We start from the raw sequence: 12,670 nt of genomic DNA on the forward strand, positions 1-12,670 counted from the left end.
TCCAGACTGTTGCCCTTGCAACTACTGAAAAGGCTGCTGCCCCTCTTCAGGAACCACACGTTTGTCTGGCCTCTCAACAGATACCCCTCCGTTGTGGTTGCACCTACGGTACGGCTATCTGTATCGCTGAGGCACGCAAGCCTCCCCACCAACGGCAAGGTCCATGGTTCATGGGGGGGGGGAATAAAGTCATAAGAAGACCAAAACAAACTGCAAAACGATTTATAAAAGATATCTGAATGGTACGAAAAGTGGCAGTTGACCCTAAATACTGAAAAGTGTGAGGTCATCCACATGAATGCTAAAAGGAACTCGTTAAACTTCGGTTACACGATAACTCAGTCTACTCTAAAAGCCATAAATTCAACTAAATACCTAGGTATTACAATTATGAAGAACTTAAATTGGAAGGAACACATAGAAAATGTTGTGGGGAAGGCTAACCAAAGACTGCGTTTTATTGGCAGGACACTTAGAAAATGTAACAGACCTACTTAGGAGACTGCCTACACAATTCTTGTCCGTCCTCTTTTAGAATACTGTTGCGCTGTGTGGGATCCTTACCAGATAGGACTGACGGAGTACATCGAAAAAGTTCAAAGAAAGGCAGCACCGTTTGTATTATCGCGAAATATGGGAGAGAGTGTCACAGAAATGATGCAGGACTGGAAATCATTAAAAGAAAGGCGTTTATCGTTGCGACGGAACCTTCTGACGAAATTCCAATCACCAACTTTCTCCTCCATATGCGAAAATATTTTGTTGACACCGACCTACATAGGGAGAAACGATCACCACGATGAAATAAGGGAAATCAGAGCTCGTAGGGAAAGGTGTTCGTTCTTTCTATGCAAGATTGGAATAATAGAGAATTGTGAACGTGGTTCGATGAACCCTCCGCCAGGCACTTGAATGTGATTTGCAGAGTATCCATGCAGATGTAGCTAGATGGCAAGACGAGCTCTAACCGCAGCACCCACGAATGCGAGTGCATTGTCCTACCCATGTCGCCACATCGTGCGAAGTAAAGGGTTCGTTGTGCCTTCTCGAGAGTAACTTTTAGATTTATATCTGCTAACCTTCAAGATAGTGTTACTCTTTCTACAACGTGTTGAGTATCAAGAAAAGCTCTTCTATCATCTACAGGGTGGTCCATTGATAGTGACCGGGCCAAATATCTCACGAAATAAGCATCAAACGAAAAAACTACGAAGAATGAAACTCGTCTAGCTTGAAGGGGGAAACCAGATGCCGGTATGGTTGCCCCTCTAGATGGCGCTGCCATAGGTCAAACGGATATCAACTGCGTTTTTTAAAATAGGAACCCCCATTTCTTATTACATATTCATGTAGTACGTAAATAAATATGAATGTTTTAGTTGGACCACTTTTTCGCTTTGTGATAGATGGCGCTGTAATAGTCACAAACGTATAAGTACGTGGTATCACGTAACATTCCGCCAGTGCTGACGGTATTAGCTTCGTGATACATTACCCGTGTTAAAATGGACCGCTTACCAATTGAGGAAAAGGTCGATATCTTGTTGATGTATGGCTATTGTGATCAAAATGCCCAACGGGCGTGTGCTATGTATGCTGCTCGGTATCCTGGACGACATCATCCAAATGTCTGGACCATTCGCTGGATAGTTACGTTATTTAACGAAACAGGAAGTGTTCAGACACATGTGAAACGTCAACCACGATATGCAACAAATAATGATGCCCAAGTAGGTTTTTTAGCTGCTGTCGCGGCAGTTCTGACATCAGTAGCAGACAAATTGCGCGAGAATCGGGAATCTCAAAAACGTCGGTGTTGAGAATGCTACGTCAACATCGATTGCACCCGTACCATATTTCTATGCCCCATGAATTGCATGGCGACGACTCTGAACGTCGTGTACAGTTCTGCCACTGGGCACAAGAGAAATTACGGCACGATGACAGGTTTTTTAGCTGCTGTCGCGGCATTTCTGACATCAGTAGCAGACAAATTGCGCGAGAATCGGGAATCTCAAAAACGTCGGTGTTGAGAATGCTACGTCAACATCGATTGCACCCGTACCATATTTCTATGCCCCAGGAATTGCATGGCGACGACTCTGAACGTCGTGTACAGTTCTGCCACTGGGCACAAGAGAAATTACGGCACGATGACAGAATTTTTGCACGCGTTCTATTTAGCGACGAAGCATCATTCACCGACAGCGATAACGTAAAGCGGCATAATATGCACTATTGGGCAACGGAAAATCCACAATGGCTGCGACCAGTGGAACATCAGCGACCTTGGCGGGTTAATGTATGGTGCGGCATTATGGGGGGAAGGATAATTGACCCCCATTTTATCGATGGCGGTCTAAATGGTGCAATGTATGCTGATTTCCTACGTAATGTTTTACCGATGTTACTACAAGATGTTTCACTGCATGACAGAATGGCGATTTACTTACAACATGATGGATGTCCGGCTCATAGCTCCCGTGCGGTTGAAGGGGTATTGAATAGCATATTTCATGACAGGTGGATTGGTCGTCGAAGCACCATACCATGGCCAGCACGTTCACCAGATCTGACGTCCCCAGATTTCTTTCTGTGGGGAAAGTTGAAGGATATTTGCTATCGTGATCCACCGACAACGTCTGACAACATGCGACAGTGCATTGTCAATGCATGTGCGAACATTACGGAAGGCGAACTATTCGCTGTTGAGAGGAATGACGTTACAAGTTTTGCCAAATGCATTGAGATTGACGGACATCATTTTGAGCATTTATTGCATTAATGTGGTACTTACAGGTAATCACGCTGTAACAGCATGCGGTCTCAGAAATGATAAGTTGACAAAGGTACATGTATCACATTGGAACAACCGAAATAAAATGTTCAAACGTACCTACGTTCTGTATTTTAATTTAAAAAACCTACCTGTTACCAACTGTTCGTCTAAAATTGTGAGCCATATGTTTGTGACTATTACAGTGCCATCTATCACAAAGCGAAAAGAGTGGTTCAACTAAAAAATTCATATTTCTTTACGTGCTACATGAATATGTAATAAAAAATGGGGGTTCGTATTTAAAAAAACGCAGTTGATATCCGTTTGACCTATGGCAGTGCCATCTAGCAGGCCAACCATAGTGCCATCTGGTTTCCCCCTTCAAGATAGACAAGTTCCGTTCTTTGTAGTTTTTTCGTTTGACGCTTATTTCGTGAGATATTTGGCCCGGTCGCGATCAATGGACCACCCTGTATATCAAACTGGTTCGAGAGCATTTTAGCGGGCATTATAGCCAGATGGGTACTTGCATAGCCGAACGCAGAGAGCTCCGGAAGGCGTGCAGCACTCAATACTAATTGCATCTACGGCGCCACAACTAAGAGCGCGTGGGGCTGGCAGGCTTCCAGCGCCTTCAGAAGCGTCAAACTGGCAGTAATTGCGCGCCGGCTCGCTCGTTCCCAGCGCCCATCGCCGCAGAGGCCAGCTGATCCGCTGTGCCACATTGCCGCGCGGCTGCGGCATGAGTTGCGGCTCCGGGCGTCCACTGGGGGCTGACTGCAGGAACTCCTCAGAGGTACAGCCAATAGGCGTCTTTTGTCGAGCACACATTATTTTCTTGAGTATCGTTTCAAGCTGCATCGTTGAACGACGGTGTGACTGGGGATCGAGCGTGTGACTTCAAATGTGTGACACGTAGAGAATCAACAGGTTCATCTGTTAACGACCTCACACGTCGACTTCTCCGTTTCTTGTGATTCAAACAATTTCATTTGAATGTTTAATTTTCGTTTACTGTGCGAATAGGATTCTAAGAAACTAAGCGAGTGTTATACTAAATTTTGTCATGGTTCGGGATAAATACGCTGTTTAATATGCACAAATTATCATTAGTTTATATCCCCAGTTACAGTCACTAAAATTATGCATTGCGGTCTATGTATTACTGCTGTGGTTTCTACCGATTTTTGACGTCATGTTTTGCAATATTTATCAGTCTAATCCAAATCTCGAACGATAACGCCTGTGTCCAAGCTTCCTATCCTAATACACTGCATTTGTTTTGACCTCCTATGGTACAAAAATACGATCAGGAGAACAGAAAGAATCATTAACAGGAACGTAAAATAAACTGTCTTAACTATGAGTGGATGGCATACGTAGACATAGTAATAGTGAGCTATTCTATATTTTCTTTAATATACTTACGGGTCTTAAACTTAAAATTATTTTTGTGTGAGTGGCAAATGTAAAGACGACAAGCAACACCAGTGACAACTTTATTTCAGACTTCCCGTAATTTAGGAAATCATATCTCTTGTTTATTATGACTCAAAAAGACTTAACGATGTTTCAAACTGGGTCTTTGCTTAAATTTCGGTAAATTGTACCGCATTACGTGTAATAATTCACGTTTTTAGTTATTCTTTCGTGGAGATTTACAAAACCTGAGCATTCATTCATGTCCCCTTCTTCTCTTAGTTACTCTTCTAGTTTTGAAAGTGACACGCAATTCCATTTCAGTCGTGATTTAAGATGATTCAGTAATTTGTTTAGATCCAGTAATTCTTCCATCATTGTAGGAAACATCTTAATAAATCCTCATTAAATAAGTCTTTATAAATGTAAGTACACTAGGTTTGATGAACGTAGTTTTTTGGAAGCGTGATTCCCCGCAGTATTTCTTATCTGTTACTAAGAATTGTAAGGCATTCAAGTGAAAAATATGATTTTTTGCGGCGCAATGGATATCTCTCCTTCATTAAAGAAGTGTCATACTTCGTCATAATTGTTTTCTTAAACACACACGTACGCACGCACGCAGTGTTTCTACTCGGTTTCGCAGAGCGTGTTTAGACCTATTATATTATCAAGAAACTTTTCGACATTTATAGTCAACACATGATGTCTGTAACGGGAATATACTGGACCGAAAACTACGTGGAAGACATGTCGCCGTTATGACTCTTACTGGACAGTAGTTAGCGTAGGGCGAGTCAAAGATTCGCCATAAAGATTCGCACAGAATGATCACAGGAAAATAAACCTGCAGATATGTAAATCGCGCAGGAAGGTCGCTGGTCTCGACGCACGTGACGAATCAGTGCACGGCTGCCGCGAATTGGACGAGGAGTTCTGGTTGCGCGCGCTTAACAAGCCGCGACCTGAATACGCCCCAGACAGCAGCTGGTTCCTCTTAAGGGAATCCGGCACCGCCGACGAGCTGTAGTGAACACACAAAATGGAAAACACTGTGCTCAAAAATTGCAGCAGTTTTTAAAACCGTTGCTTAAAAAGCTCCTTAGTGATTTTAAGCAACATCTTGTGCCAGTACGAGCACCACAGAACCACAGGGATAGAAAAGTTAAAAATAAAATATTACACTCTGGCATCTTACTCATGTAGAACTAATATAGGAAAAGGAGGAGTTACTACATGTGTTGAGAGACCCAAGTTCAAAACGTTGAAACAAGTAGAAATTGCCAAGATCAACGCAAAGAAGTGTGTGCTTGTGAATTAATACTGAAAGATAGTTCACTCTAAATTGTAACTGTACATAGATTCCCACTTCAGGTAATCAATCGATCTGCCTGCAAAAAATGCAGTTCGGGATGACTTTGTGCAGCGGTTACCAAACTTTGGTTACAGGACTATCACGGTATAAAATGCATTTATCTACATAAGTGGTCAATTTTCTTCATAAAATGGCATCCACGTTTGAGAAAAAATACAACATTTAGTTAATCCTTTAAGAAACACTTACTTACGATCACTGGTCCCTGCCCACATGAGTACACGTAACTCCTACTTTGCAAAACATGTGCTTGAGGAATATCCACCACCATATTAGGATGCATACACTCGTTTAACGTACGATTCGAAAGTGTGTCCTCAGTGACGTCATAGAAAACGGTCCAATTGTTTTACAGAGAACGGATTCACAGTGGCGCAAGCCATACCCGATCTCTTCACCTGATGTGGCCTTAGTGATTCTAGTGTTTTCTTTCCACAAGTTTCAAATGGCTCTGAGCACTATGGGACATAACATCTTAGGTCATCAGTCCCCTAGGCTTAGAACTACTTAAACCTAACTAACCTATGCACATCACACACACCCATGCCCGAGGCAGGATTCGAACCTGCGACCGTAGCGGTCGCGTGATTCCGGACTGAAGCGCCTAGAACCGCTTGGCCACCGCGGCAGGCCAACACTAGATGCGCTGAGCGAATGAAAACGAGGAACACAGTGCATGCCGTCGCTCTTTTCACTGTTGTGCACTATTTTCAGTGCAATGCAGATACAAAGCTAATTGACGCAGTACACAAAACGAAATGAAGCAACGAATTGCAATAATTGTGTAACGAGCAGCCGGAGATCGTGGGTTCCTCGTGTCAAAATGCTCAGAAGATGTCCCTAAACGACCTCTGAAAGATTGTCAGTGGAGGTCTGGTTCACCATGTACGCTTCCAGTGCTGTCCTCTGCAATGTAGAAGATTGCGTTCCAAGCCCACCTGTGATGGCTATAGTACACATACAGGGTTCAAGTAACTGATACTGCTCGGCTTGTGAGACCAGGTTTTTGCTTGTCTCCATTACGCATAGCAGGACGTCGCTGTCCGTCTAATAACAGGGTCTGGGGAAATCATGTGAGTGAGGTGTGTTTGCAGCCGTGGCCTCTCCCGGACTCGCCGAAGGCCACCAGGTGCCTCACCTCCACCCAAACAGAGCTACCATTGTGAGCGTTCACATTACTACTACATAACATCAGCTTTTTTCTAATATGATTCCTCAGTTGTTCGCTGGCATGCCCCATTGATACCTACTGCATAGAACCAGACTTCCGTGTGCGGCGATTCGCATTACCTTGCCAAAGTAGATAATAAGAAACACGGATCCGTATTCCCACGAACAGTTTCCTCGATAACTCGGGCAGCTACTGTTCTATGGACAGTGGTTTTGCAGGAAGAATCTCATAACTTGGATACGCTGAATATTTTATAAATTGCTTTAGGTAATGAAACTAAGTGAATGATAATAATAATACACACTGGACTCCCATTCGGGAAGAGGACGGTTCAGTCCCGCGTCTAGTCATCCTGATTTAGGTTTCCTGTGATTTCCCTAAATCGCTCCAAGCAAATGCCGGTATGGTTCCTTTGAAAGGGCACGGCCGACTTCCTTCCCCGTCCTTCCCTAATCCGATGAGACCGATGACCTCGCTGTCTGGTCTCCTCCCCCACAAGCACCCAACCCAATAATAATAATACTAGAAAGGGCCCGTAATGAACTGTATTTGTGATGCTTATCTTTCTTTTTATATAACGACATATCGAAGTCTCTATGGCATTACACATTTATTAGAAACATGTAATCAGTGTTTAGGCTTGTTAAGGTTTGCTGCGACATTTTCTCAAAAATAGCTAGAAAAGTACTTAAATAAAATTGGCAAAGCATGTGACAGAAGGCTACATCTCCTCCACTGAGGGCGAAAACCTCGTTGAGCAGAGCTCTGCCCTATGCCACGAACGGTGGCAGCATCCATTACCATTCTATGTGACTAGTCGTTTCTTTGATTTATCCCAGTGCATATAGTAACAGATTCAGTAATGGAGAAAAACTGGATGTTCTCTTAGTTTACAATGAGAAGCCTTAAAACTATTCGCTGAAATATACTCATATTAGCAGCACTTATCATTGCAAACGATTAAAGTTTCCTAACTTATTTTTAGAGAAATTTCACTGCATACCCTAACAAACACTATACCTCTCGATTCCTCTTTCCAAAAGGTTTCGAACAAAATTTAACAGAAAACATAGTTGCTTCAGTATTTCATTAGATACAAAAGGTAAATAGTGCTAACACAACAAGCTATTTTCTTTGAACCTGGGCACGTGGTTGCTACGAATTCTTTGAGTGACGCCATGATGCCTGTAACTGTTACTTTAAAAGTAACAGGCGTCATGCAGACAGATAAGACTTTACTTGCCTCTTTGCGTAATATTATCTATGAGAAACTTCCATCTCTGTCCTGGGCTTCCCCAGATACGTCTTCTCTGGACTCAGTTCGAAGCGAGACTCATCACTGAAGACAATTCTACTCCAGTCGATGGGATTCCAAGCCTATGGTATGACAGAAGGAGCAATGAACAGAGGGGGGGATACCAACCTGAGTGTCACCCGACAAGTAGGAGTGCTGATCTGGAGTGCCAGTTCTTTTCATCGCAATACCCCTTTGATCCTTAGAGCACAGTGGGCTTGGGCGATATTCTGCCCCCAGTTTTGTTGCCCTTCATTGCAAGCCATCCTGGGCTTACATTTCAGCAAGATCATGCCCGCCAGCCCACGGTAAGAGTTTCTACTGCTTGTCTTCGTACCTGCCAAACCTCTTCTGAACCTCTTTATCTTGAATAAATCATTCAACTTTTCAAAAATTGTAATATTTTGTTTGACTGTACACATAAATCACATTTACCGACTTCTGTCCCATTCGGATAATTCATTCACGGTGCGTCGTTTTTTTGAGTGTAAGAGGAGCAATCAATAAGTAATGCAACTGCAACACACATTCTTTCTGAAAGCAGGTTGACTTTATTCAGGATTCCAACACACCATTTCCCGACTCTTTTGTTTACAAAATCCTATTTATCAACATAACCTCGGATCAATGTGACAGCCTTACGCCCCCCTACTGGGAGGGCCTCTATACACGCATGGTATCACTCTCCTGGTCGTCATCGGTGCCAACGTCTTGCTGCATCAATAACCTCCCTATCATCCGCCTACTGTTTTCTGCGGAGAGCATTCTTCATTGGGGCAGATAGATGGAAGTCGGAAGGTGTGAGATCCGGGCTGTAGGGTGGATGAGGAGGAACAGGCCAACAAATTTTGTGCACTCCTCTCGGGTGCGCAGACTTGTGTGAGGCCCTGCGAATTGACGCATGGTGCAGGGAATGGCAATTGTATCTCAATGTAGACAAGTGTAATGTGCTGCGAATACATGGAAAGAAAGATCCCTTATCATTTAGCTACAATATAGCAGGTCAGCAACTGGAAGCAGTTAATTCCATAAATTATCTGGGAGTAGGCATTAGGAGTGATTTAAAATGGAATGATCATATAAAGTTGATCATTGGTAAAGCAGATGCCAGACTGAGATTCATTGGAAGAATCCTAAGGAAATGCAATCCGAAAACAAAGGAAGTATGTTACAGTACGCTTGTTCGCCCACTGCTTGAATACTGCTCAGCAGTGTGGGATTCGTACCAGATAGGGTTGACAGAAGAGATAGAGAAGATCCAACGGAGAGCAGCGCGCTTCGTTACAGGATCATTTAGTAATCGCGAAAGCGTTACGGAGATGATAGATAAACTCCAGTGGAAGACTCTGCAGGAGAGACGCTCAGTAGGTCGGTACGGGCTTTTGTTGAAGTTTCGAGAACATACCTTCACCGAAGAGTCAAGCAGTATATTGCTCCCTCCTACGTATATCTCGCGAAGAGACCACGAGGATAAAATCAGAGAGATTAGAGCCCACACAGAAGCATACCGACAACCCTTGTTTCCACGAACAATACGAGTCTGGAATAGAAGGGAGAACCGATAGAGGTACTCAAGGTACCCTCCGCCACACACCGTCAGGTGGCTTGCGGATTATGGATGTAGATGTAGATGTAGATGTCATGGGGAAGGAGAAATTCATTTGCATTTTTGTGGCGATGAACGCGCAGCAGTCGTTTCTTCAATTGCTTCAATGTACCACAATATAGTTCTGAGTTGATCGTTGCACCCTGAGGGAGGTCATCAGACATAATAACCCCCTTCAGAGTTCCTGAACATGTCACCAGGTCTTCACCGGCTGAGGGTATGACTTTAAACGTTTCCTACCGGGGGAAGGTGGTGTGGCGCCACATCATAGATTGCCGTTTTGTTTTCAGTTTGAAATGTTTCATCGCCTGTGACGATGTTCGACAAGAAATACTCACGATCATCCTTGTAACATGCAGGTAATTATTCCGCACAGATAGTTCTTCGTTGCTCTTTATGGTCTTCTGTTAGGCGGTGAAGAACCCAGCGTGTACTTTTGAGTACTGCAACTGGTGGACGAGTATGTCAGGACTAAACAAAGACGTCCAGTTGTACAGTTGGGTGTTCGTCAGTCACCCGTCGATCACCTCGAATGAGAAGGTCCACATGTTCCAGTATTGCAGGAGTCACAGCTGTGTGCTGGCGGCTGGCATGCGGGAGATCTGACAGGTTTGCGCGACCTTGTTGCGGTGATGACAGACACCTCGCACAACGAATCACCGTGCTTTTGTTCACTGCCAGGTCTCCATAGACATACTGCAAGTGCCTATGGATATCTGCGATGTTCTGTTTTTCCGCCAAAAGAAAATCAGTGACAGTTCTCTGTTTGGAACACCACTGTTACAATGCCATTTTGAAGACTATGTATAGCGTTTGGAACCGTGCGGCCGCTACGGTCGCAGTTTCGAATCCTGCCTCGTGCATGGATGTGTGTGATGTCCTTAGGTTAGTTAGGTTTAAGTAGTTCTAAGTTCTAGGGGACTAATGACCACAGCAGTTAAGTCCCATAGTGCTCAGAGCCATTTGAACCATTGGAACTATGTATAGCGCCGACACCTGTCGGAACTTATGAAACTATAGGGGCTGAAGCGGGAATATTTCACAATGTCCTACAACGAATTCCGCCTAACCTAAGGACATCACACACATCCATGCCCGAGGCAGGATTCGAACTTGCGACCGTAGCGGTCTCGCTGTTCCAGACTGCAGCGCCTAGAACCGCACGGCCACTTTCCATTACAGGGATGTTATTGTAGTGTAACGACTCCGCCACAGGCCGTGCATTATCGTGTTGAAAGGTGCAGTCTCGATCCCCGAACTGCTCTTCAACAGTGGGAAGCAAGAAGGTGCTTAAAACATCAATGTAGGCCTGTGCTGTGATAGTGCCACGCAAAACAACAAGGGCTGCAAGCCCCCCTCCATGAAAAACACGACCACACCATAACACAACCGCCTCCGAATTTTACTGTTGGCACTACACACGCTGGCAGATGACGTTCACCGGGCATTCGCCATGCCCACATCCAGCCATCGGATCGCCACATTGTGTACCCTGATTCATCACTCCACACAATGTTTTGCCACTGTTCAATCGTCCAATGTTTACGCTCCTTACACTAAGCGATGCGTCGTTTTGGCATTTACCGGCGTGATATGTGGCTTATGAGCAGCCTCTCGGCCATGAAATCCAAGTTTTCTCACCTTCCGCCTAACTGTCATAGTACTTGCAGTGGATCCTGATGCCGTTTGGAATTACTGTTGATGGTCTGGGTAGATGTCTGTCTATTACACATTACGACCCTCTTCAACTGTCGGCGGTCTCTGTCCGTCCCCGGGTTCCCGGGTTCGAGTCCCGGCGGGGATAGGAGTTTTCTCTGCCTCGTGATGACTGGGTGTTGTGTGATGTCCTTAGGTTAGTTAGGTTTAAGTAGTTCTAAGTTCTAGGGGACTGATGACCATAGCTGTTAGGTCCCATAGTGCTCAGAGCCATTTGAACCATTTGAACCATCTGTCAGTCAACAGACGAGGTCGGCCTACACGCTTTTGTGCTGTACGTGTCCCTTCACGTTTCCCCTTCACCATCACATCGGAAACAGTGGACCTAGGAATGTTTAGAAGTGTGGACATCTCGCGTACAGACGTATGAAACAAGTAACTACCAATCACCTGCCCACGTTATAAGTCTGTGAATTCCGCAGAGCTCCCCATTCTGCTCTCTCACGATGTCTAATGACTACTGAGGTCGCTGACATGGAGTACCTGGCAGTAGGTGGCAGCACAATGCACCTCATATGAAAAATGTATGTCTTTGGTGGTGTCCGGATACTTTTGATCATATAGTGTAGCTCGCTTCTGTCATTCTGCCACGTCTCCACATCGACTCGGCTTACAGCACTGATTCCGTATAGCCAGCTGTCACAAAACACCACTTCATGACTTAAGTGACCCGCGGAGTATGACATACCCACCTGGTACTAGTTCAACATCATCTACAGCGCTCCAAAATGACCATTACGTTCTATTAAGTGGGTGACTAATATTTTGCCTAGTTGTCTCATGAAGGACTTAACATAAACATTTAAAGAAACTCTTCTTATCTACAGATTGGAGATATGATGTACAATCATAATGTCAGACAGGTATATTTTGATAGAGGCAGTAATTTACAGTCGAAGACACAAACGTGCCTCTCGTCAGTCGTTATCTGAATCCAAAGATTTCATAGAAACAGACATTAGAAATCATAAATTAGACGACGTGTGCCTGTCTGTATAAGTAATGTATCCGAGGTATAGTTTTGGTCTCAACGAGTAAACCGTATTACGTTTCAAGAAGAAAACTGCTACTTCATATTTTTGCAGTCAGCATTCAGTGAGGTGACAAAATTCGTGTGATACCTCATTATCGTGACGGATCTCCTTTTCCCCAGCGTAGTGTAGAAACTCGACGTGGCATGGACTCACGTCGTTGGAAGCCCCTACAGAAATATTGAACCATGCTGCCTCTGTGACAGTCCATAATTGTGAAAGTGTTGCCGGTGCAGGATTTTGTGCACGAACTGAAAATGGTTCAAATGGCTCTGAGCA

General features: G+C 44.3%; 1 protein-coding gene across 2 annotated transcripts in view; it reads left to right on the plus strand.

Moving 5' to 3' along the window:
- Positions 1 to 12,670, plus strand: part of LOC124722114 (organic cation transporter protein-like) — a 199,027-nt gene that overhangs the window by 27,255 nt on the left and 159,102 nt on the right. Inside the window, exon 1 of one of the 2 annotated variants that reach the window (XM_047247320.1) lies at positions 3,446 to 3,575. The exons of the other annotated variant lie outside the window; for it this stretch is intronic. The gene's annotated coding sequence lies outside the window, so the exon portion shown is untranslated. Of the gene's footprint in view, positions 1 to 3,445; positions 3,576 to 12,670 lie in introns of those variants that run through there. 2 annotated transcript variants of the gene reach the window in all.

This window comes from Schistocerca piceifrons, chromosome X (genome assembly GCF_021461385.2).
Source record: "Schistocerca piceifrons isolate TAMUIC-IGC-003096 chromosome X, iqSchPice1.1, whole genome shotgun sequence".
NCBI classification, from domain to species: Eukaryota; Metazoa; Arthropoda; class Insecta; order Orthoptera; family Acrididae; genus Schistocerca; species Schistocerca piceifrons.